The sequence below is a fragment of the Ctenopharyngodon idella genome, chromosome 24 (genome assembly GCF_019924925.1).
Source record: "Ctenopharyngodon idella isolate HZGC_01 chromosome 24, HZGC01, whole genome shotgun sequence".
NCBI lineage: Eukaryota > Metazoa > Chordata > Actinopteri > Cypriniformes > Xenocyprididae > Ctenopharyngodon > Ctenopharyngodon idella.
The window spans coordinates 29,229,969-29,252,562 of record NC_067243.1 but is presented as its reverse complement, the minus strand read 5'-3'; the positions used below and the strand labels follow the sequence as shown (position 1 = coordinate 29,252,562).

The following is a 22,594-nucleotide window of genomic DNA, read 5'->3' as shown; positions in this document are numbered from 1 at the left end:
GCAAACAGTCCAGATCTCAATCCAATTGAAAATTTATGGTGGAAATTATAAACACTGGTCCATGACAAGGCTCCACCCTGCAAAGCTGATCTGTCAAACGCTATTTGAGAAAGTTGAAACCAGCTTGATGGGGAATATTGTTTGTCATTAATGAAGTCCATGACTCAAAGAATTTAGGCTGTCAAAAGCCAGAGGAGGAGCAACAATTGTTTTTTTGTTGATGATTCCATATTTTTTTCCTCAACATTGAGTGATTCCGTACTTTTTTCCTCTACTTGCTCTGGAAAAAGACATGCCATTAATAAAAAAAAAATGTAAGTGGATTTGTTTGAGGTATGTTTCCTGAAGCCAGAATGTTAAGCTATTGAACAAAACCTTTTTTGTGTCATATCTGTGATTTGTTTGTTTGCTATAAAGTAAAAAATCTGGGTGAACATCATCTAAGTGTGGTGATTCCATAATTTTTTCCAGGGGTTGTACTATTAAATGTTCTTACTTTAATTGATTTTTGAATTCTGTAATATTCTCTTCCTTTATTATCTAAATCCCATATTTTTGCCACTGTTTGTCATTATTACTTTTTATTATAGCTTTACCTTCATTGTTTTCCAAGAGGAATCTCAATTTTATCAGTAAGATTTAGTGCTTTTTTCACTAATTTATCAGCTTCCTCATTACCTAAGATTCCTATATGTGCTGGTATCCAACTAAACTGAACATCTATTCACAATCTTTATAAATTTAACAATGCTGTGTATTTTTATGTTTTAGTGATATAAATACGTCAATATTGTATGTTTTTTGTGTGTATGAACAATGACTGAATTCATATGTTTGGGTGAACTAACCCTTTATGCACCCAAATAGAAACTGTATGAAATTTATGTATGCATTTATATTATAGTACCTTGAAAAAGTAAACTTTAAGAAATAAGCAGCTTTAATTAGCATTTGTGCCTAAGACACTAACAAAAAAGGATTTTCAAAAATCACATTTACATTTGACCATTTGGCAGATGCTGTTATCCAAAGTGACTTACAGTGCTCTTATTACAGGGATGATCCCCGTGGAGTAACCTGGAGTAAAGTGTCTTGCTCAAGGACACACTGGTGGTGACGGCTGCGGCGATCGAACCAGAAACCTTCTGCTGACCAGCTCAGCAGTTTAACCCACTACACCACAAAAGTAATGAAGCTACAACAAAAATTAGCCTGTAATTGTAAAAATATGAAAGGAAATATGGCAAGAAACAGAATGCTGACATGAATTGTAAAATGTTTTAATCTGTTTATTTAGTCATGCTGATGGAGAGCAGGCACACGAATGTTTGGAGCAGACACAGCGGCAGCCAGATTGTCCCACACATCTTCTCCCACTCTTGCTTCAAGGTTGTGGGGTTCAGGGGTCCATCATCATGGTCTTCCTCATCCTCTGGATCAACGATGTCCCCATTGAGAAGAGCAGCAGTGAGGGACATGATGGATGACAAAGACAGGTGAAGGTGTTCACGGTGGTCAGCTGCAGAATGGGCACAGCTGTGTTGAGATGGCAGCAGGATGTGGGGATCACCGCCCGCAAATACGTGATTGTTAGAACAATAAATTTGAATAAAGCTTTGTTTCATGTGCTGTTGACTTGTATATGCATTTATTTATTGTTATTGTTACTTTCATTAATTCTTTTACTTTTTTTTATTAATTATGCTATTATTATCAGTAAATTTATATATTTTATTAATTCATGCATTAATTCATTGCTTGACTGTAAATTGAGATGTATTCACATCAGCTGTAATTGTCTAGTGTGTGTTCATGCGTAGCTATGTCATATGACAAAACTTTACATTTTGCTTGTTTTACTAAAGAAGTAAAACGAAAAGTAATATAATTAAGTTTTGGTCAGCATTTATCAATATTATTGTGTAGAAGTGTTGGGGTGGGCTAGCAATGCAATTCATTCTGGGGTAATCTTAATTTTTAAGTAGTTTATACTTTTTGAGTATAAAATCAACAGTCTTCTTCAAAGGCGAGATCTTCGAGCAGCTGCCCGACGTCGTCTTTGTGCAGACATTGCAAACACTGAGGAAAACCGCACTAGGTAGGGTTGTGGAGTTACTGGTGCTGTGAGGTGTTAGTGCACCTGTCGCTCATATCTTTACTTTTATTGCAGGACCTATAATTACATACAAGATCAGGGAAAATACCATGGTTGTATCTGTAACAATGAACAATAATAATGACAAAAAAAAAAACAAATATGGGTTTGTATACATCATAGTTTGAGATTAAGCATGATAACGAGGTTAAATATTTTGAATACATCATAATGCATAAAAAGTATTTGTTTATTATTTATAAGCCTGAGGGATGAAACTATAGAGCTAACTCAACAAGAAAAAGAGGAAAACATAAAAGAGATTTATGCCACTTTTACTTGTGGATGAACATTTTTGCATATAAAATAAAGAAATTAACAACATATTCACGCAAATTTGGGTTTTCGTAACAAAAAATAAACTGTGGGTCACATTAGTATTTAAAAATATAAGAACTTTAAATTGATCCAAAACATATTAGTTGTACTACAATCACAAAATTACTGGGCAGCTGTTTCTTCAACAAGACCACAAAATAAGCAAGTTTAATCAATATCAAGATATTTACAGATAGATGAATTAAGCCTGTCACTCATATCTTTAAAGTTGTTGCACTTGTGATTACGTGGTAGGTCACACGATAACGCCAACATGGCAGATTATGTCCGGATCGCATTCATACTCAACGAGATTTGGCTATTAAGTACCTACTCTTTTAGCGCTCGTTAAGTAAGTACTTATTGAAATTAAGTACCTACTCATTGAGTAGGCGGTTTCGGATGCAGCCTGTGTCTACGCAAAGGCGTTCATTTTCAAGGCCAACAGGTCGCCGGCGCCGCCATTGTGCAATATAGGCTACCCACAAATTACCGTGGGACGGCGGGTGTTCATTTCATACTCTCTGAACAATGGTAGCTTATTTAATGTATAAATTAAGATATGTGTCCATAAAAAAAAATGGTAAAGAAATGCTACATACTTTGTTATCGTGGCGTAATAATCTGCTTGGTTGTAAAATGTCGACTATTGGCTGTATGAATTGAAATCAAATGAAATCGATACCTGTGGAATTGTTCACACGCAGTTCAACTAATAAAGATCTTCATCGCTGACAAACAATAGGAAGCATTTGCAGATTTGCTTTTAATTGACTGTAGGTCCACTGCCACTTCATCCAACACTGAGAAACCGCTTCAGACGATTCAGTGCGTGCAGGAACTGAACAAATCATTCAAACTGATTCGCCAACCAATTTAGACAGTTTTACCGACTTGTTTGATCAAGTCTTTGAACAGAATCGACTCAAAAGAGCGATTCATTTGTGAATGGGGCATCGTTCATGAAATAAAGAGACAGCGTGCTTGGAATAAACTACGCATTTCTTAACATGTACAGTACTGCATTAAAATAAAGTAACGAGAGGAACGTCGCCCAACGTAGCGAAGTAAAAGTACAGATTTTTCATTACAAATGTACTCAAGTTAAAGTAAAAGTACACACATTCAAATCTAAAAAGTACAAATTTTCCAAAAAATTACTCAAGTAAATGTAACGAAGTAAATGTACTTCGTTTCTACCCACCTCTGGTTAATTATCTGAACCTGCTCCTCCCGAACTTTGTTAATAAAACATTTCAATTCACCTATAGGTGAAAAGGGAACTTCTTAAACGTTTCAAATGGGTCAGGAGCAGCACAGTCCCGAATGAAACATCCCCATCTGACTAACAGAGAACCGTATGGGAACGTTCTGTTAATGTCCCAAATGTCCTTTTTGTAACGTTCTTATGTGACCTTAGAATAACCAATATGAAACATCCCCCTAAAGTCATATAAGGAAACTTGAACTGCAGCACTTTCATTACCAAAAGAAGATGTTTTAAGAACATCCCTAATTTTCTGTAAAGGTTCAGGATTTTTGTCACTTTTAGGGAACGGTGTGAGATGGACGTTCATCTGCACATCATCAGTGTCTCAATAGTCAGAGTAAAAATAAAACTACTGAACTAACTAAAAATAACATTAGTCAGAGTGTAAATCAATATTCTTTAACTCTAGTGTATATTAGTTTGTCTGTTGTAAATCCTGCCCACTTCTTTGCATTGTCACACATGCTTCAGTGCTCTGAGAGTGTTTATAGTGCTGTGAGTTTAACACTTCATGACTGAGAGCAGAACAGAACACAATCTTCATCATCACACAAGACAAAAGAACAACAATGAACAAAATCACCTTCTTCATCTGGACTCTCACTCTGTTTGCTCAAGGTTTGTGTAATACAATTTTTACAATGATTATTAATTGTCTTAAAATGTGTAATATATGTTTTTTTTTGTTTTTTTTTTCCCTTTCCTCTCAGAGTGTAGAGGACAGATCACTGTAACTCAGACTCCAGCAATACTAACAGCACAACCAGGACAAGAAGTCAGAATAAACTGTAAAACCAGCAGTACAGTGTGTGGTAGTAGTTACCTACACTGGTACTTACAGAAACCTGGAGAAGCTCCTAAACTCCTGATATATGCAGCAACAAACCGTTACACTGGAACTCCATCTAGATTCAGTGGCAGTGGATCTGGCAGTGATTTCACTCTGACCATCAGTGGAGTCCAGACTGAAGATACAGGAGATTATTACTGTCAGAGTGTACACTGTTCTGGTAGTGCTGTGTTCACACAGTGATAAAGAGTGGTACAAAAACCTCGGTCAGTCAGACGTCACAGTGATGCACTGATACAGCTGAGAGATACTGCAGCTGCTGATGGAGGATTACAAACAATGGTGTATTCAAACTTTCAGAAACTTCATTTATTTATTGAGATGTACTAAGTAAACATGTGACATTTAATCTTATATCCCTTGCTTGCTTCCCCAGGTGAAAAAAAAAAGTACACTTCCAAAATGTACTTTTCAGCTCTATTTTCTCACAATAATTTTGTACTTAATATACTAAAAATTCTTCTTTAGTACTTCTTGAAATAATCTTAAGAACATCTAAGTGTACTTAACTGATATTTTGAGACACCATGAATATGAACTAAAATGTGCTTTTAACACTATCTCTGTATTCAAAACATGTATTTAGCTACTACTTGTAGTTCACTTGAACCTATTATTATTATTATTATTATTATTTATACTGAATGCTCCACTACCAAGGAAAATTCCTAGTGTGTGCAAGAACAGCTGGTAATAAAGCTGATCCTGACTGTGAACAAACTCTCAGCTAACAGGGACGAGCAGGTATTACAGTAATCAAGGCGTGATGACAAATAGTTTCACCGTCTTTGACACTGATAAAGGGACGGAGCTGGGAGATGAAAGAATGCTGATTTGGTGATAGAGTTAATATGAGCCTGAAAGGAGAGAGTGAAGATTACACCTACATTTTTAACAGTACTTGATGGTTTGATGTCATAAATACATGGAGAGACATAGTGATTGACAGGTGAAAGTAATCAGTAACCAAGCGAACAAACTAGGGAACTCCATGATAAAACAGAAACAAAATAAAAAATAAATGATTAAGTGATGATTAAATGGTGACAGAGTGTTAATTTATTTTTTACATTTTAAAGTTCAGGATTGGGTAAAGTGATGGAATGTCTCGAACGAGTTGAATACGGTACAAGAAATCTCACACAGAACAGAATAAAATCATTAGAATGTAAAATAAGGTAAATGTGATGATACACTGAACATATTTGATCAATCTTAATGACTAAATAGAATAAAATCATCCTATTAATTTCATGAATTCAATATTCTATAATCCTAAAATAATTTGTGAACATTTGTACATCTTTAAAATTGTTTATATGTAAAACTGTATGATTTAGATTGAAGCACGTACATACAGTACATCCTTGTTGTAAATTAGTGTTTATGCAAACGTACGTATGTCAGACCAACACTTTATGTACTAATATGCTCATGAGATCACGTTACACACACAATTTGAAACAGGAAGATCTGTAAATTATATAAAACATGTTTACTTGTGATAAATAGTTCACACTTTAGATTATGGGATGCAGAAAGTGTTGTAAATGACTTATAGCCGACTGTAGTAAGTTTTCATGTAGTTTTCACGAAAGCCCTGGAGCTTTCAAAAGTCCACTTCCGACTGATTTTGCAGACAAATAAATGTGTATTTCTTGGTCCAGGTAACACGAAAGAAAGAGTAAACATTGCTCATTTACATATACAGACTATCAACATTGTAACAATACAAAGTGGGTTGAAAATCAGCAAAGTTACACTTTAAGAGGCAACTTACAAGCAAAGCTAGTAAGAAAGAAAAAGAGAAGCTCCGTCAGTTCTGTTGCTCTCTCCAGCCCTTTGTAGGGCAGACTGAAGGATGGACGTAGACTATGTCTGTTCGTTCTCTAGGAGAGCCCTGCTTCATGATTACATGCTGCTGCAGAGGCTTAGGCCCGGGGAATGAGTGTTTGGCAGACCAGGGACTGAATCTCCACTAGCATCCCACTCTCTTGACTGCAACTTTAAGATGGAGGTGATGTAAGAGACTGTCCTCCTCCAAAAAACGACCCTATAGGTCTTTTTTTTTCAAGCACCTTATTACAACCTTATTACGGCAAAATTCATTTTTTTTTATTAACGACTACACCTACCCCATCCCTAAACCTACCCTTAGTGATTTATAATGCATATACACTTTATGAGCACATGTGTTCCCTGGGATCAAACCCACGATCGTATGATCACAAGATTGCATAAAGTTGTATATTGCAACTTTAGTAAACGCTCCTATGGGTCGTATTTCAGGAAGAGACAAATGACCTATATGGGCGTATTGGTTGGAGGACATGTTGGGCTATACCAGCACAATTTTTCTTGACCAGCTAGACCAGCACTAAACCAGCCTGGACCAACATGGCATCTCATATTTGTTTGTCCCATGTTCCCTTTAGGGGGTCCATAGACTTCACATATGAATGCTGGGTGAGAGAAAACACATTGACACTGAACCTGCTAATCCTTGGAATACCATGCAATGCAATGTTTATTTTGGGAATTGTCTTTGAAATGTCTTTGAGAGTGAGCTGCAGTCTTCAGGATAATGATTTAAATAGAGAGAGTCACTTTGCATTGTCACACATGCTTCAGTGCTCTGAGAGTGTTTATAGTGCTGTGAGTTTAACACTTCATGACTGAGAGCAGAACAGAACACAATCTTCATCATCACACAAGACAAAAGAACAACAATGAACAAAATCACCTTCTTCATCTGGACTCTCACACTGATCGCTCAAGGTTTGTGTAACGCAGCTCTACAATTATTCTCTTGAAATATTAAATGTTTATCATTTTAAATAATTTTTTTTTTTTCTTCTTGTTCTTTCTCTCAGAGTGTAGAGGACAGTACACTGTAACTCAGAGTCCATCAATAACAGCAGTTCAACCAGGACAAGAAGTCAGAATAAACTGTAAAACCAGCAGTGCAGTGTATAGTAGTAATCGTTTATACTGGTACTTACAGAAACCTGGAGAAGCTCCTAAACTCCTCATATATGATGCAACAAGCCGTTATACTGGAACTCCATCTAGATTCAGTGGCAGTGGATCTGGCAGTGATTTCACTCTGACTGTCAGTGGAGTCCAGACTGAAGATACAGGAGATTATTACTGTCTGAGTTTCCACTATCCAAACAGTCAATATGTGTTCACACAGTGATAAAGAGTGGTACAAAAACCTCGGTCAGTCAGACGTCACAGTGATGCACTGATACAGCTGAGAGATACTGCAGCTGCTCATACAACACAATCACACACAACACTGATCACAGACAAACACTAATAACACTAGATCATCTAAATCAACATAAATCTGTTTGAAGCTCATCAGTATTTTTGTATATAACATGAATATTTTGTTGATGTGATCATGGCTTTTATTCCAGTAAGGACTGTTATTGTTTTATTAGTGTTTCATAGTAAGGACTGATTGCCAAAACCAGTTTAATAATATGATTGTCATAATTTAATTACATTTTTATATTTTTTTATAGAATGATTGTAGTGATGTTTTCATTTGTTGTATGTAGAGATTGTGGATCTCTTCTGTTGTGTTTGTCTCTTCTCCATCTTCACTCTCAGTGTTTTTCATCATCTCTCTGTTCCACATGATGTTCACTTGAGTTTCTCTGTAAATTATATTCAATGATCTGAATTCAATCCAAACATGTTCTCAAGCTCAACTCTTCAACAGTGAATGTAAGCCACATCTTCAAATCTCACACCACTGAATGATTTACTGTCAGAGACTGGGTTGCTCTCCTCAAATATGTCTCAACATCGTCTCAAACTTTGCTCAGATTTGCCAAAGTCTGAAAAAGTCCATTTAAATTCGTACAAGGCCAAATGATCTGAGCTCAAGTTAACTTTATTGTTCATTCTGTTTGTCACGGAGCAGAAATTTGTCTTTGACACTGGTGTCATACATATACATAAATACATCCACAGAAGTGCTTAACAACACGACACACACTGACACACAAACACAGAAATAAACAGAATTACACTATCCACATCATTCCTAACATATTTCCAAACATCCCACAATTAATGAGGGATCAGTATTCTAAAGTGTTACCAATACAATTAGTATTTCTAGCAGTACAGGTGTTCTACAAACAGTATTAGATAAAGTACACATTAGTGTTGTAGTACTTGATACCGGTCTTAGGACCATTTTTTGAAGGTTTTGGTCTTGTCTTGGTCCCAGACTAAAAGGACTCGGGATTTTATTTCAAGACCGGTCAAGACCACAACTGCGGGGATATCACTAAATTGCTGTTGCATTGTCTGATTTCTTTGTTAACATCATTAATTTGATTAGATGTAAAACTTCCTGCTTCAGATGCAATCAATAACTTATTTCTAATTTCATTTATTTTGTTACTGTTGTGTCGGGTCAGAAATCAACACGGGATTGTGTCAAAAATGTCACCAAAATTAATACAAATGCCCACAAAATTCAACATATGTTTACAAAAAAGTACTTGAATATTTATACTTGATATTTATATTATGATATATGACATAATTAAGCAATATCACAAGAAAGAGGGCTGTTTTCACAAACATGAGCACAATTGCAAACGTAATATAGATTTTTTTTTACAAATGTTCAATAAACAAAATGTTATTTTTAAAACATTAAATCTCAACATTATTTATGCATTTGTAATTGTATCAATTCAGCTGCAACTTCTGTTCCACCTCTGCAGTGTAAAGATGAATTTTGTTGTTAGTGATTTCATTTGATTGGTAACAGCTCTATATAATGTCTTATTATTCTAATTGTATTATTCTAATCGTCTTGCAAGACATCATCTAACGGTAATTACCTGCTTTTCTGCTTTATTTAGCAAAGCTCTTTATAATACATGTTTTTTTTTCTCTCTATTCTACCAGCATGATCTTAATAAATGCTAAAAACAACAGACTTGTAGCGTCTTTCTTAATAAACTATCTTAATAAATCAATTACAAAACAGTTGTATTGTTTTTCCTAATAAACAATTATCTTAATAAACACATATCTCTCACACACAGAAGAGGTATACTTGTAACAGGACAATTGCATATTTTCCACAACTATATCAATAGAAAGTGTCAACAATGAAAATATAAAAGGTATTTTGCATGTTCTACACAGTCAAGCATGTTTTCATATACAGGTCTGTTATAAAAGTATCTGGACTCATTATGAATCTCCACACAAGATCATGAAACATGAACAAGCTCTAATATGTCTCCATCTTTATCAGCCTGTTTCTTCTCCACTTGATGATTTCAGACACACATGAGGCTTCATGATAGATGGAGTGACACCATGAACTCTGATTAGAGATTCACAATCAGTCCTGATACTTTCTGAACAGACTTTCCCATCTGACTAACAGGGAACCGTATGGGAACGTGCTGTTGACGTCCCAAATGTCCTCTTTGTAACATTCTTATGTGACCATAGAATAACCAATATGGAACGTCCCCCTAAAGTCATATCAGGAAAACTGAACTGCAGCACTTTTATAACCAAAGAGGATGTTTTACAAACACCCCTAACACTCTGTAAAGTTTCAGGATTTCCGTCACCTTTAGAGAACTTTTAGGGAATGTCACGAGAACGTCCCCTCCTACATGGGATGGATGTTCATCTGCACATCCTCAGTGTCTCAGTAGTCAGAGTCAAAAATAAAACTACTGAACTAACTAAAACTAAACATTAGTCAGAATGTAAATGATCATAGTGTGACTCTAGTGTATATTAGTTTGTCTGTTGTAAATCCTGCCCACTTCTTTGCATTGTCACACATGCTTCAGTGCTCTGAGAGTGTTTATAGTGCTGTGAGTTTAACACTTCATGACTGAGAGCAGAACAGAACACAATCTTCATCATCACACAAGACAAAAGAACAACAATGAACAAAATCACCTTCTTCATCTGGACTCTCACACTGTTTGCTCAAGGTAAGACTGATAAAAACTGACTCTGGTTTTGGTGTTCTTGTAAAAGTATATGATGGTAGTAGTTTTAAACAATAATTGTTTTTCTTTTCTCTTCTTCAGAATCCAGAGGAGTGACTCTGACTCAACCTGAAGTTAAAACTGTCCAACAGGGTCAAACAGCTACAATAGAGTGTAGTTTGGATGTTGCACTAAGTTATGAGGACTTAGCCTGGTACTTACAGAAACCTGGAGAAGCTCCTATACTCCTGATTCATGATATAAACAACCCTTATACTGGAATTCCATCTAGATTCAGTGTCAGTGGATCTACATATGGCAGTGATTTTACTCTGACCATCAGTGGAGTCCAGACTGAAGATACAGGAGATTATTACTGTCTGAGTTACCACAGCATCAACAGTAAACGTGTGTTCACACAGTGATAAAGAGTGGTACAAAAACCTCGGTCAGTCAGACGTCACAGTGATGCACTGATACAGCTGAGAGATACTGCAGCTGCTCATTCAACACAATCACACACAACACTGATCACAGACAAACACTAACAACACTAGATCATCTAAATCAACATCAGTCTTATTGAATCTCACGAGTGTCTTACAGATCAACTGTTGATGTGATGATCTCTCAACATAGGATCTTGAGGTCAAGATGATCTTGTGGCCACAACATTATCATTGTCCACATGTGTTTGTGTGCTTCAGCATGCTGTGACATTCCCAAACGTTAATATAACCCATCCCTTCCCAGGCAGCATACAAAACCGCTTTAATAATTTGTGTCATAATTTAAACATTTTATCTCTGTCCACATAAAGCAACAAATGTCAGTCCTGTGTTGGCCCACAGCTGCATTAATGACAATTAATCATCCATAACTGGTCCCAAACTGTGCCAGAATTTTTATTATTATTATTATTTAAGTAAAGCATATCAAAACCAGAAACCCCACATCTAGCCCAATGACACCAAGAAACTCATGGATCCATCCACACTCAGGGAAACACACATTCACACAAATGATGTTTTATTAACAAAATTTGGGAGAAGCAACATTTAAATAATCTGATTAATCATCACGTCATTTCAGCCAGCTGTTAGCAATCAGTAATCAACATATCTACCCAATCAGCATGAGTGAAAGCATATATATAGACACAGTAGTGTACCGAGCTCGGAGCCCTCTCCTCGGACAGCACGCCAAATACGCATACTATTACGCATACTATTTAATATCTGATTATTTTTAAGTGTGAACTCGTGAATTTATGTTTTTGGATTTTGAAGGAAACCAGGCTCAGGGAGTTCCCATATGGAAAAGTTTTGTTAAAAACATCTGTGATTCTTATATGTTCCAACAGAATATTATAAAAAAAACATATATGCTGCAAAAACCACATATACAAATTGCATAATATTTATGTATTTTCAATTATATATGTCATATATGTCCCACATACAACTAAAGCCTTATAGATTTTCATGATGTAAAAACAGGAAAATAATGCAAATTTAGTATGAATGTCCACCATATCTCTTAAGATGTGTATGAAACAGTGCATCAGTGCATCAGGCTGTACTTCACTCATGCGCTCTTATCTTGTCCTAAGTGGAGCCTTACGCCAATCAATCAGAGTTATATAATGTAAACATAGACTTTCAATCTTAGATGAAACATATAAACTACACACACAAGCACATATACTAATTACAAAATAAACATTTTAATTACAAAACTAATTAACTTGATTAACATAAGATGACACTTGGTGACTTTAGTCGCATTAGCTATGTGAACACAAAAATCTTGGACATGATTCAGATGTGTTAAAGGATCAGGAAAAAAAACTCACACTTTCCTTCACGGTTAAACATGACCGCCATAGGAAATTAATGTAAAATATGAAAAAAATACAAAAACTCAGAGAATCTTTTGGTGGTACATCTACAAATCAACCACTGTGCAGAAAAAAAGTGCACAGCAATGAAGGGGTGACGCTCTAAAATGTCAAAAGAGCAAAATAGACACCCCCACCCCCACCTGCACACTAGTGAGACTATAACCAGACCCGTCGCAAGGGGGGTGCGAGGCCCTGTACGAACTTGATGTGCAAAATAGTTGTGTTACACTAATCTGTATGGGCAAAAATGACCGAGTTGCTTCCGCTGTCATTAAGAAAAAATCCATCAGAATCACCAGCGCGATCGGTGAACAGGGTTAAAGAAAATGTAGCCTATTTAGTTTAATATTAATGTTTAAATTATATATATATATATATAAAAAATATTATTTTTTAATTTCATCTATATTGATTATGAAAAGTGAACAGCATGATTATGGCCTTGTTGATCCGGAGCGTCGAGCTGAAGTTAGTGGAGTCATTGATGTAGTTCGTGGTGTGATCTGAAGAAAAGATTAACAAAACTTAATTCAGAGGAATCGGTGAGTTGTGGATTTATTTTCATATATGTGATGAATTATAACGGTGTGTTGTATTCCTATGTGTGTTAAAATGAATGTTCCCTTTCATGGGAACATCGACGCTGCGTTGAATCGCATTGGGATCACCTCTGCGTGATTACGTCTTGAAGCACTCGTGAAATTGAACCAATAGTGTGACGGGACGTCAGAGCGGGTGACGTCACGGACCAGGAAACTATAAAGCACTCCTGAGAACAAAGAACGCCAGCTTCTGTGTCTTCAGCAGCGCTCTGTGTTTTCGTGTGTCTTATTTGGTGTTGTCTGTCCGCTATACATACAGAAAACGAATATCTCTTCGTCCGAGGACAAGAGCAGTTTTTCGTTTCACCAAGCACTTATATATATATATATATATATATATTATATTATAAGTTAAGACACTTATTATGGCGACAAGCAAGCAGCAGTTTGTCAAGTGTGTTCCTCCCTGCCCTCGCTTCATCACGGGCGGGGATACACACGAGATGTGCGTTGCTTGCTTGGGAGTGGAGCATGCCCAGGCAGCTCTCGAGGGAGCTGTCTGCGTGCATTGTGAGAAGCTAACGCTCCGTATACTCCGTTCACGCCGGGCGTTCTTCGACAAAGAGAAAGAAGGCGCTGCGGCGAGTGTTCCCCAGGGATCGGGTCCCGCTGCTGCTGAAGCACAGCGACGGCTTCATTCCTGGGGTTCACAAATGGATCTGGTGGAGGGGTTAGAGACGGGCCCAGCCTTATCTCGGCCCTCACCTGCCAGATCCAGTGTCTCTCCCCTGGTTGTGGAAGCACGCGCTGCGGTTTCTTCCCCCAGGAGAGAGGCACCGGCGCTTCATCTATCCAGCTCTGAGGAGTTGGATGTGATGAGCGTCGAGGCTGGAGAGGGAGGTCTCGCCATCCTCATCTCCAGCATATGAGGAGCTGTTGGAGGTTGTGACGCGGGCGGTGGCCAAATTAAATATCGACTGGCCAGCCGAAAGACCTGAAATGCGGCAAAAGAGCAAGTTAGATGAGCGCTTTTTGTCCGCCCGGTCACAGCCTCAGCGTCGGGGATTGCCGTTCTTCCCCGATCTCCACACAATCGGCCGTTCTATGGCAGCCCTGGTGGCCGCGGAGAGGCACTTATGGCTAAATCTTTCTGACATTAGAGAAAGAGATAAAGGCGTGCTGCTAGATTCGCCTCTGTCTCCCCTGGGCCTCTTTGGCGATTCTGTCACCTCGGTCGTCGAGAGGTTCCAGGAGGCCAAAAAACAGTCAGCGGCCTTTCAAAAGTTCCTCCCTCGCCGCTCTCTCTCCCCGCCATCTACCAGCTCCTCATCTGCGCATAGAGCGCAGCAAAAACAAAGTGTCGCCACCCGTGCTCCCCCGCAAAGATCTTGGGGACCGGGGCGGGCGACGCAGTCGAAGCCTTCCAAGGGTAAGACAGATCTGCGGACTGTCATTATCGCTAGGAAGGCTTCGAAGAAGTCCTGACGCCAGGGGCACAGGACTTCTGAGGGCAGCCCCCTCCGAAGAGGGTCCTGTATTAAGATCTATAAAGTTAACCCCTCTTCGGTGCCCTCAAGGGGCCGTTCTGCCAACCCTGCCACCTTGTGTGCTTCAGGGCGCAGCGGTCCCCACCGACCCTCCGAGGAGGGTCGGCCAGCGTCTGATTCGGCTGTTCTCTGCCGGTGCGCCGCTTCAGGGCGCCGAATCAGATGCTCAAATAACACCAGAGGCCAGCCTCGAGAGGCTGGTTCCCTTAGTAGAATTTCTAGAAGAATGGAAACGTCTTCCCAATATTTCTCGATGGGTGCTGCTCACAATAGAAAAGGGTTACAAAATACAGTTTGGGTTTCGCCCGCCTCAGTTCAAAGGGGTCCTTCCTACAGTGGTGGGTCCCGAGCAGTCTCTGGTTATGGAACAAGAAGTTATGACACTCTTGCAAAAAGGAGCTATAGAAAGGGTTCCTCCTCCCAGCAAGCAGTCAGGGTTTTACAGCCGTTACTTCATCGTTCCGAAGAAGGATGGAGGGTTGCGTCCTATTCTAGATTTGCGCATGTTAAATCGTTCAGTGCAAAAGCTCAAGTTCAAGATGCTTACACTCAAACAGATCACTACACAGATCAGGTCCGAGGACTGGTTTGTGACAATAGATCTGAAAGACGCTTACTTTCATGTGTCAATCCATCCTTCGCATTGGAAGTTCCTCAGGTTTGCTTTCGGGGGCGAAGCTTACCAATACAAGGTTCGGCCTGTCTCTTTCACCCCGCACCTTCACGAAGTGCGTGGATGCAGCTCTGGCTCCCCTGAGACTCCAGGGCATCCGCGTACTAAATTATATCGACGATTGGTTGATTCTAGCTCAGTCAGAGCAACAAGCAGTTCAACATCGAGATGTAGTTCTGTCACAAATGAGAAGGTTAGGGCTGAGACTCAATGCCAAGAAGAGCGTACTTCTTCCAGCACAAACTACCAATTATCTAGGAGTAGTCTGGGATTCCACCACGATGCAGGCACGTCTGTCTCCTGCTCGGGTGAATGCCATTCTCTCAGCCGTGAAAGGGGTGAAATTAGGCCAGTCACTCACTGTGAAACAGTTTCAGAGACTGTTGGGTCTGATGGCAGCTGCGTCCAGCGTGATACCTTTTGGCCTGCTGCACATGAGACCCCTACAGTGGTGGCTCAGGACCAAGGGGTTTTCTCAGAGGGGAAACCCTTTCCGCATGATCAAGGTCACGCGGCGATGCCTTCGTGCCTTAGTTATGTGGAAGAAGCCTTGGTTCTTGTCCCAGGGACCTGTGCTGGGAGCTCCTAGTCGTTGCGTAATGCTAACGACGGATGCGTCTCTCACGGGCTGGGGGGCGACCATGAGTGGTCGCTCGGCTCAGGGTCTTTGGGAGGACCATCATCGTTCCTGGCACATAAATCGGCTGGAAATGATGGCGGTATTTCGAGCACTCAAATACTTCCTCCCAGACCTTTGGGGCCACCATGTGTTAGTTTGCACAGACAACATGTCGGTGGTTTCCTACATCAACCATCAGGGGGGTCTGAGGTCTCGCCAGCTGTGCAAGTTATCCCATCAGATCCTCCTGTGGTCCCAGGGGAAGCTTCTCTCTTTGAGAGCAGCTTATATCCCAGGGCATCAAAATGTGGGGGCAGACATCCTGTCGAGACAGGGGCCGAGGCCCGGGGAGTGGAGACTCCACCCCGAGGTGGTGGAGCTCGTTTGGAAAAAATTTGGTCGTGCAGAAGTCGATCTGTTTGCCTCGAAAGAGACCTCTCATTGCCCGTTGTGGTATTCCCTGACCCATCCAGCCCCGCTGGGGTTGGATGCCATGGTACAGGCGTGGCCGAGGCTGGGTCTGTACGCATTTCCCCCGATTGCTCTGCTCCCAGGAGTTCTGGAGAGGGTTCGCTGGGACGGGGTCCATCTCATATTAATAGCCCCATTCTGGCCGACCCGGATATGGTTCTCGGATCTAGTGTCCCTATTAGAGAGCTCCCCCATGGAGATTCTAATCAGGCAGGATCTCCTGTCTCAAGCGGGCGGCACAATAATTCACCCCCGCCCGGAGTTGTGGAAACTGTGGGCTTGGCCTCTGAGGGGGCCGAGCTCATAGAATCCGGTCTCTCAACTGAGGTTGTGGAGACCATACTCCACTCCAGAGCTCCGTCCACGAGAAAACTTTATGCATATAAGTGGAAGCTGTTTGCTACTTGGTGTAGCCGATCTCAGGTGGACCCGTTCCACTCATCCATCAGTCATGTACTGCAATTTCTCCAAGAAAAATTCTCGGATGGCCTATCCCCTTCTACATTGAAGGTTTATATTGCAGCTATTTCCGCCTATCATGCACCTTTGGGGGGCATTTCTGTGGGAAAGAACCCCCTAGTCATACGTTTTCTCCGTGGTACCCAGAGGCTGAGGCCTGCTGTGCGTACAAGAACTCCGTCCTGGGACTTGGCTATTGTATTGGAAGGGTTGGCTGCGGCTCCCTTTGAACCTTTAGAGGAAGTATCTGAAAAGTTTCTCACTCTGAAAACTATATTTCTGTTGGCTATATCATCTCTCAAAAGAATTGGAGATCTACAAGCACTTTCTGTTGCTCCTTCATGCTTGGAATTTGCGCCTGGAATGGTCAAGGCTTTCCTGCATTATAGACCGGGGTATATACCCAAGGTCCCCACCAATGTCCCGGGGCCCATTGTTCTGCAGGCCTTTTGTCCTCCACCCTTTTCAGATGCGGATCAGGAGAAACTAAATCTGCTATGCCCGGTGAGGGCTTTAGACACTTATGTCCACAGAGCTGCCCTGTGGCGCAAGACCGATCAGTTGTTTGTCTGTTACGGGTCCCCTAAGAAAGGGGGCCCAGCGTCTAAGCAGAGAATGAGCAAGTGGGTGGTCGAGGCCATCTCTCTTGCCTATGAATCGTCCGGACAGTCTTCACCTTTGGCTGTCCGGGCACACTCCACCAGAGGTATGGCTGCTTCAAAAGCTTTGTTCTCGGGAGTTCCCATTAGCGAGATCTGTGATGCGGCTGGGTGGTCATCTCAGCACACCTTTATTAGGTTTTACAACCTTCACTTGGGCTCCACTCCGGGGTCCGCGGTGCTCTTGTCCCAAAGTTAACAGGACAGGCACTTGGTCCTATGGCCTAGTTGGGATAGGGTTCCCAATGCGATTCAACGCAGCGTCGATGTTCCCATGAAAGGGAACGTCTCTGGTTACGTCTGTAACCCTGGTTCCCTGAATAGGGAACGAGACGCTGCGTTGCTCAGCCATACTCCCTGCGCACCTGTGAGCGTCTGCTTCATCCACATCAGAAGCTGGCGTTCTTTGTTCTCAGGAGTGCTTTATAGTTTCCTGGTCCGTGACGTCACCCGCTCTGACGTCCCGTCACACTATTGGTTCGATTTCACGAGTGCTTCAAGACGTAATCACGCAGAGGTGATCCCAATGCGATTCAACGCAGCGTCTCGTTCCCTATTCAGGGAACCAGGGTTACAGACGTAACCCGAGACGTTTTTCATACATTATAAATATAACAATAGGAACAGTTGGTAGGGGCATTCAAAGGCCCTGCAAACTAAGCTGTAGGATGTCCCAGTTGCCAACCAAAACAGGAACACCAGGGTTTCCAGAGTTGGCCTCTACCCATGATGCCTGTCCATCTCCAGCACTGTCAGGAGTTCACTTATGTTCTCCCTGCTGAGACGAAAATCAGGTCTTGTATCCTCTCAAAGTTAAATTAATTAGATATAACATATAATTTGGTAGTAAAACATAAAGTGTTGCACATTTTATTGGTGCAAAGATGAGTAGGCTACGTGTATTTTGTACATCATTTGTAACTGCTGTCTATCACTTCATTAGGAGCAGCACAATTTTAATATTGTGTCTTCTGTTAGTTACATAGCGACCACTGAACAGACATTTAGAAGTTTATTTTAAAATGCAAAGTATTGAAAATAATAAAAAAAATAAAAATAAAAAAAAACTCTGTAAACACTTGCATTTTTTGCAACACTATAAGTGTGTCCCATCGGGTAATCAAAAGTTCTCTACACAGATGGGATGGAGGAGGGATGCTGATAAACTGTCAGACGAACAGAGGTAAGTCTGCTGTATTTATACCTCTTGTCATTGGTTAAGTTGATTAACTGAATCCTCTCCACCTGAGCTAATTAGGTTAATTACAGAGGTGGGTAGAGTATCCAAAAACTGTACTCAAGTAAAAGTACAAGTGCTTACAGAAATATTTACTCAAAGTAAAAGTAATAATCTTAATAGTTACTTGAGGAAGAGTAAAAAAGTATCCAATGAAAAAACTACTCAAGTAACAAGTTACTAGTTACTTTGTAACTATATATATATATATATATGTATATATATATATATATATATATATATATATATATATATATGCATATATATATATATACACAATACAATAGCATGTTATTATTTAGATAGACATTTAAATTATCATAAATAGATATCTTTGCAACAAACACAGGAGACAAGCTTTATTTCTGGCATCTGTAGCCCAAATATCATTGCATGTCCTTTGCTTTGTACAATAATAACATATACAGCTACATTTGAAAGAAGAAAGAGAGAAAACTCTTTACATGTGCTCGCGCTCATAACCGCTGAACATCTGAACACAAACAATGATCAAATACACATTGACGGATCTTCTTCTGTCTGTTCTCCAAAATGTAATCCAATATATATTTCAGCAGGCGCGTGTAAACTGGTTAACTGTGGCTGCTTCCGAAACCGCCTACTTCTCTACTATTTAGTAGGGGAAAAGCAGTAGGCGAGCGAATATGTCCTAAACCTCAGTAATAAAAGAGTAGGCGAGAAGTTCCCGGATGGCCTACTGCTTCCTCCCAGATTCTGAAGTGTTCCTCGATGGATACTTTTCTATCCCAGGAGTACGGTGTACATTTTAGGACTTCCTCACAACTCAGTCATACAACAAAAAGGCGTCATGCCTCAGACTAAAAGGCTTCTGTCATCGGACAAAACGGCATCGCGCCTCAGACTGAAAGTCTTCAGGTTTCAGGAAAAACGACGTCAGGTGTCAGGTCTCTACAATTAGGCATCGAACGAAACAGCCTCAGACCAAAAGGCATCAGACCAAAAGGCATCGGATGAAACGGACTCCGACAAAAAGGCATCAGGTTTTTTTTGTTTTTGTTTTGTATAGCCCAACTTTCTATTAGCTTTTATCCCATCATAATGCCGTCCTTCAGTTGTCTTTTTCTTTACTGTTACTATTCCCAGATTTATGTAAGATGTGTGTGCGTGCATGTTAATTATGTAGAATCTATCTGTTGATGGTATTCATGTAGGCTATTTATAAGAAAAGAAAAGAACAGAAAAGAACATGCCGATTTTCACATCGGTCTGCAGAAAAACAGCAACGGGCTGAATGAAAATGTAAAATGTGACTCTTCCATCCAGATAGTGGTATTCTGTTTTTATTGTTATTTTTATTTTTTTATGCATTCCATTTTTATTCTTATGTATTTGTTTCCTTTTTATGTAAAGCACTTTGAATTACCATTGTGTATGAAATGTGCAAAATAAAATTGCCTTGCCTTGCCTAATCGACTCTCTGACAGTAGGTGGCGCTGGAACAGAAGAAATAAAGCCGTTTCCCTGGTAACCTCTGTACACAAAGCAGCTGTGCTTATAACAACGCATTCAAATAGCTCGAAAGATTTTTTACCTCTCTTATAAAAATGAACCATGGTTTTACTACAAATAAAAGAAAATGGTTATTGTAGTTAACCATGGTAACCACAAATTAACCATAGTTTTGCTACACTATAGTTTATGGTATTTGTAGGTCAATTATTGTTATACAAATAGTAGCCTATCAATCCGACAAAAAATAATAATAATAATAATAATAATAATAAGGAGGAGAAAAGCGGCGCGGATGCTTTCAAATGTGAGTAAACACGGTTCCTTGTGTTAAAATCGCATTTGTTGAGCTACTGTAGAGTAATCTGTTGAATGTGCAAAGATGCTAGTATAGTTGTGATTTTGCAGTAAAATCACGTTTTATTATGTATAGATAACAGGGGAGCTTCAGTAAACACACGTTCATCTCCAAAGTGGATTTACATGAATTCTGAACCATATACATCATAAAGATGCTTACTAAATGTTTATTTAACATCTGACAGGAACATCTTCTGTAAGTATTATGACTTATGAGTGATGGATTATGTTCTATGAGTGAGGTATGTGTGCTATTATGTAGAATTCACTGTTGTCAAAACTGTTTACATGAATGAAAATAATGTAAATAAATAAATCTACCTAAAATAAACATAAGTTATCTATTGTATTTGTCCATTAGTACTGTTGATAAATTAAGGAACATATAAAAAGTGAGTTAACAGATCATCAACTACCTCAACATGTAAATGTAGTATTGAGCACATAAATCTCAGAGGAAACTTGAATCTTGTCTGATGTTACAGGGACAGATGATCACGTGTGTTTATCCGGTGGAGAGAGGCTGATGAAGGAATGGTGCCATCAAAGGCTTTGAGTGACGATACTACAGAAATGAATAAAAAATCTACTTAGATCTTAAGTTGTAGTTTATTTTAATTATTGTAATTTCAAACAGAGTTATTACAGCACTTTTCTGATTCTTGATGTCTGTACATTTGCTGCAGAGCTTTTGTGGAGCAGGACCTGCAAGACAAGGTGACGGCAGCATTTGTGGGGAAAAAAAGGGAAAACCTGGAACAAAAATATAAAGTAAGATCATTTTGTTACTTCTAATACAGAATTCAGATGACATTATGCTGTTAAAATGACTGCTTTTGTATGATGTTTGTGCACTTTTGTAGGATGTGAAATGTCCTCAGACTGGTGTGAGCACTGAGGATGGAGAGCCACAGCAGGTCCTGGGAATGGTGTAGAGCCATGGATGAGACCCTCCATCACTCCTCCTGCCCTTACTGCCTCATCTGGACTGGATGTTGCTGTGGTCTCTTCTTTCTCAGTGAGCCCAGAGCCAGCAAGAGCATCTAGAAAAAGACCAAAAAACATAGAGGATGTGATTTTGGTCAAGTTTGTCCTGCTGGTTTCTGTTCATACAGTATCAGTCAATGGAGCCTGACTTTCATAAGCTTCAAAAGCATCATCAAATAATGTCATGAAGCTTCTGGAAGTCAGGCTCGATTGACTGATACTGTATGAACAGAAACCAGCAGGACAAACTTGACCAAAATCACCTTTTGTGTTCAGAAGAAGAAAAAAAATGAACACAGGGATTGAACAGCGTGAAGGCGAGTAAATAATGACTGAATTCATATGTTTGGGTGAACTAACCCTTTATGCACCCAAATAGAAACTGTATGAAATTTATGTATGCATTTATATTATAGTATCTTGAAAAAGTAAACTTTAAGAAATAAGCAGCTTTAATTAGCATTTGTACCTAAGACACTAACAAAAAAGGATTTTCAAAAATCACATTTACATTTGACCATTTGGCAGATGCTGTTATCCAAAGTGACTTACAGTGCTCTTATTACAGGGATGATCCCCGTGGAGTAACCTGGAGTAAAGTGTCTTGCTCAAGGACACACTGGTGGAGACGGCTGCGGTTTAACCCACTACACCACAAAAGTAATGAAGCTACAACAAAAATTAGCCTGTAATTGTAAAAATATGAAAGGAAATATGGCAAGAAACAGAATGCTGACATGAATTGTAAAATGTTTTAATCTGTTTATTTAGTCATGCTGATGGAGAGCAGCCAGATTGTCCCACACATCTTCTCCCACTCTTGCTTCAAGTTTGTGGGGTTCAGGGGTCCATCATCATGGTCTTCCTCATCCTCTGGATCAACGATGTCCCCATTGAGAAGAGCAGCAGTGAGGGACATGATGGATGACAAAGACAGGTGAAGGTGTTCACGGTGGTCAGCTGCAGAATGGGCACAGCTGTGTTGAGATGGCAGCAGGATGTGGGGATCATCGCCCACAAATATGTGATTGTTAGAACAATAAATTTGAATAAAGCT

General features: G+C 39.7%; 1 protein-coding gene and 1 long non-coding RNA gene across 2 annotated transcripts in view; one reads left to right on the top strand and one right to left on the bottom strand.

Moving 5' to 3' along the window:
* The first annotated feature begins 436 nt into the window (after positions 1–436).
* LOC127506963 (uncharacterized) lies at positions 437–1,631 on the top strand. Its single transcript, XR_007928198.1, has 2 exons — positions 437–1,186; positions 1,298–1,631. It is a non-coding gene; the product is annotated as an uncharacterized LOC127506963 (long non-coding RNA).
* Positions 1,632–7,469: 5,838 nt separating this feature from the next.
* Positions 7,470–22,594, bottom strand: part of LOC127506791 (immunoglobulin kappa light chain-like) — a 114,500-nt gene continuing 99,375 nt past the window's right edge. The window contains exon 5 of the transcript XR_007928128.1: positions 7,470–7,601. The gene's annotated coding sequence lies outside the window, so the exon portion shown is untranslated. The remainder of the gene's footprint in view (positions 7,602–22,594) is intronic.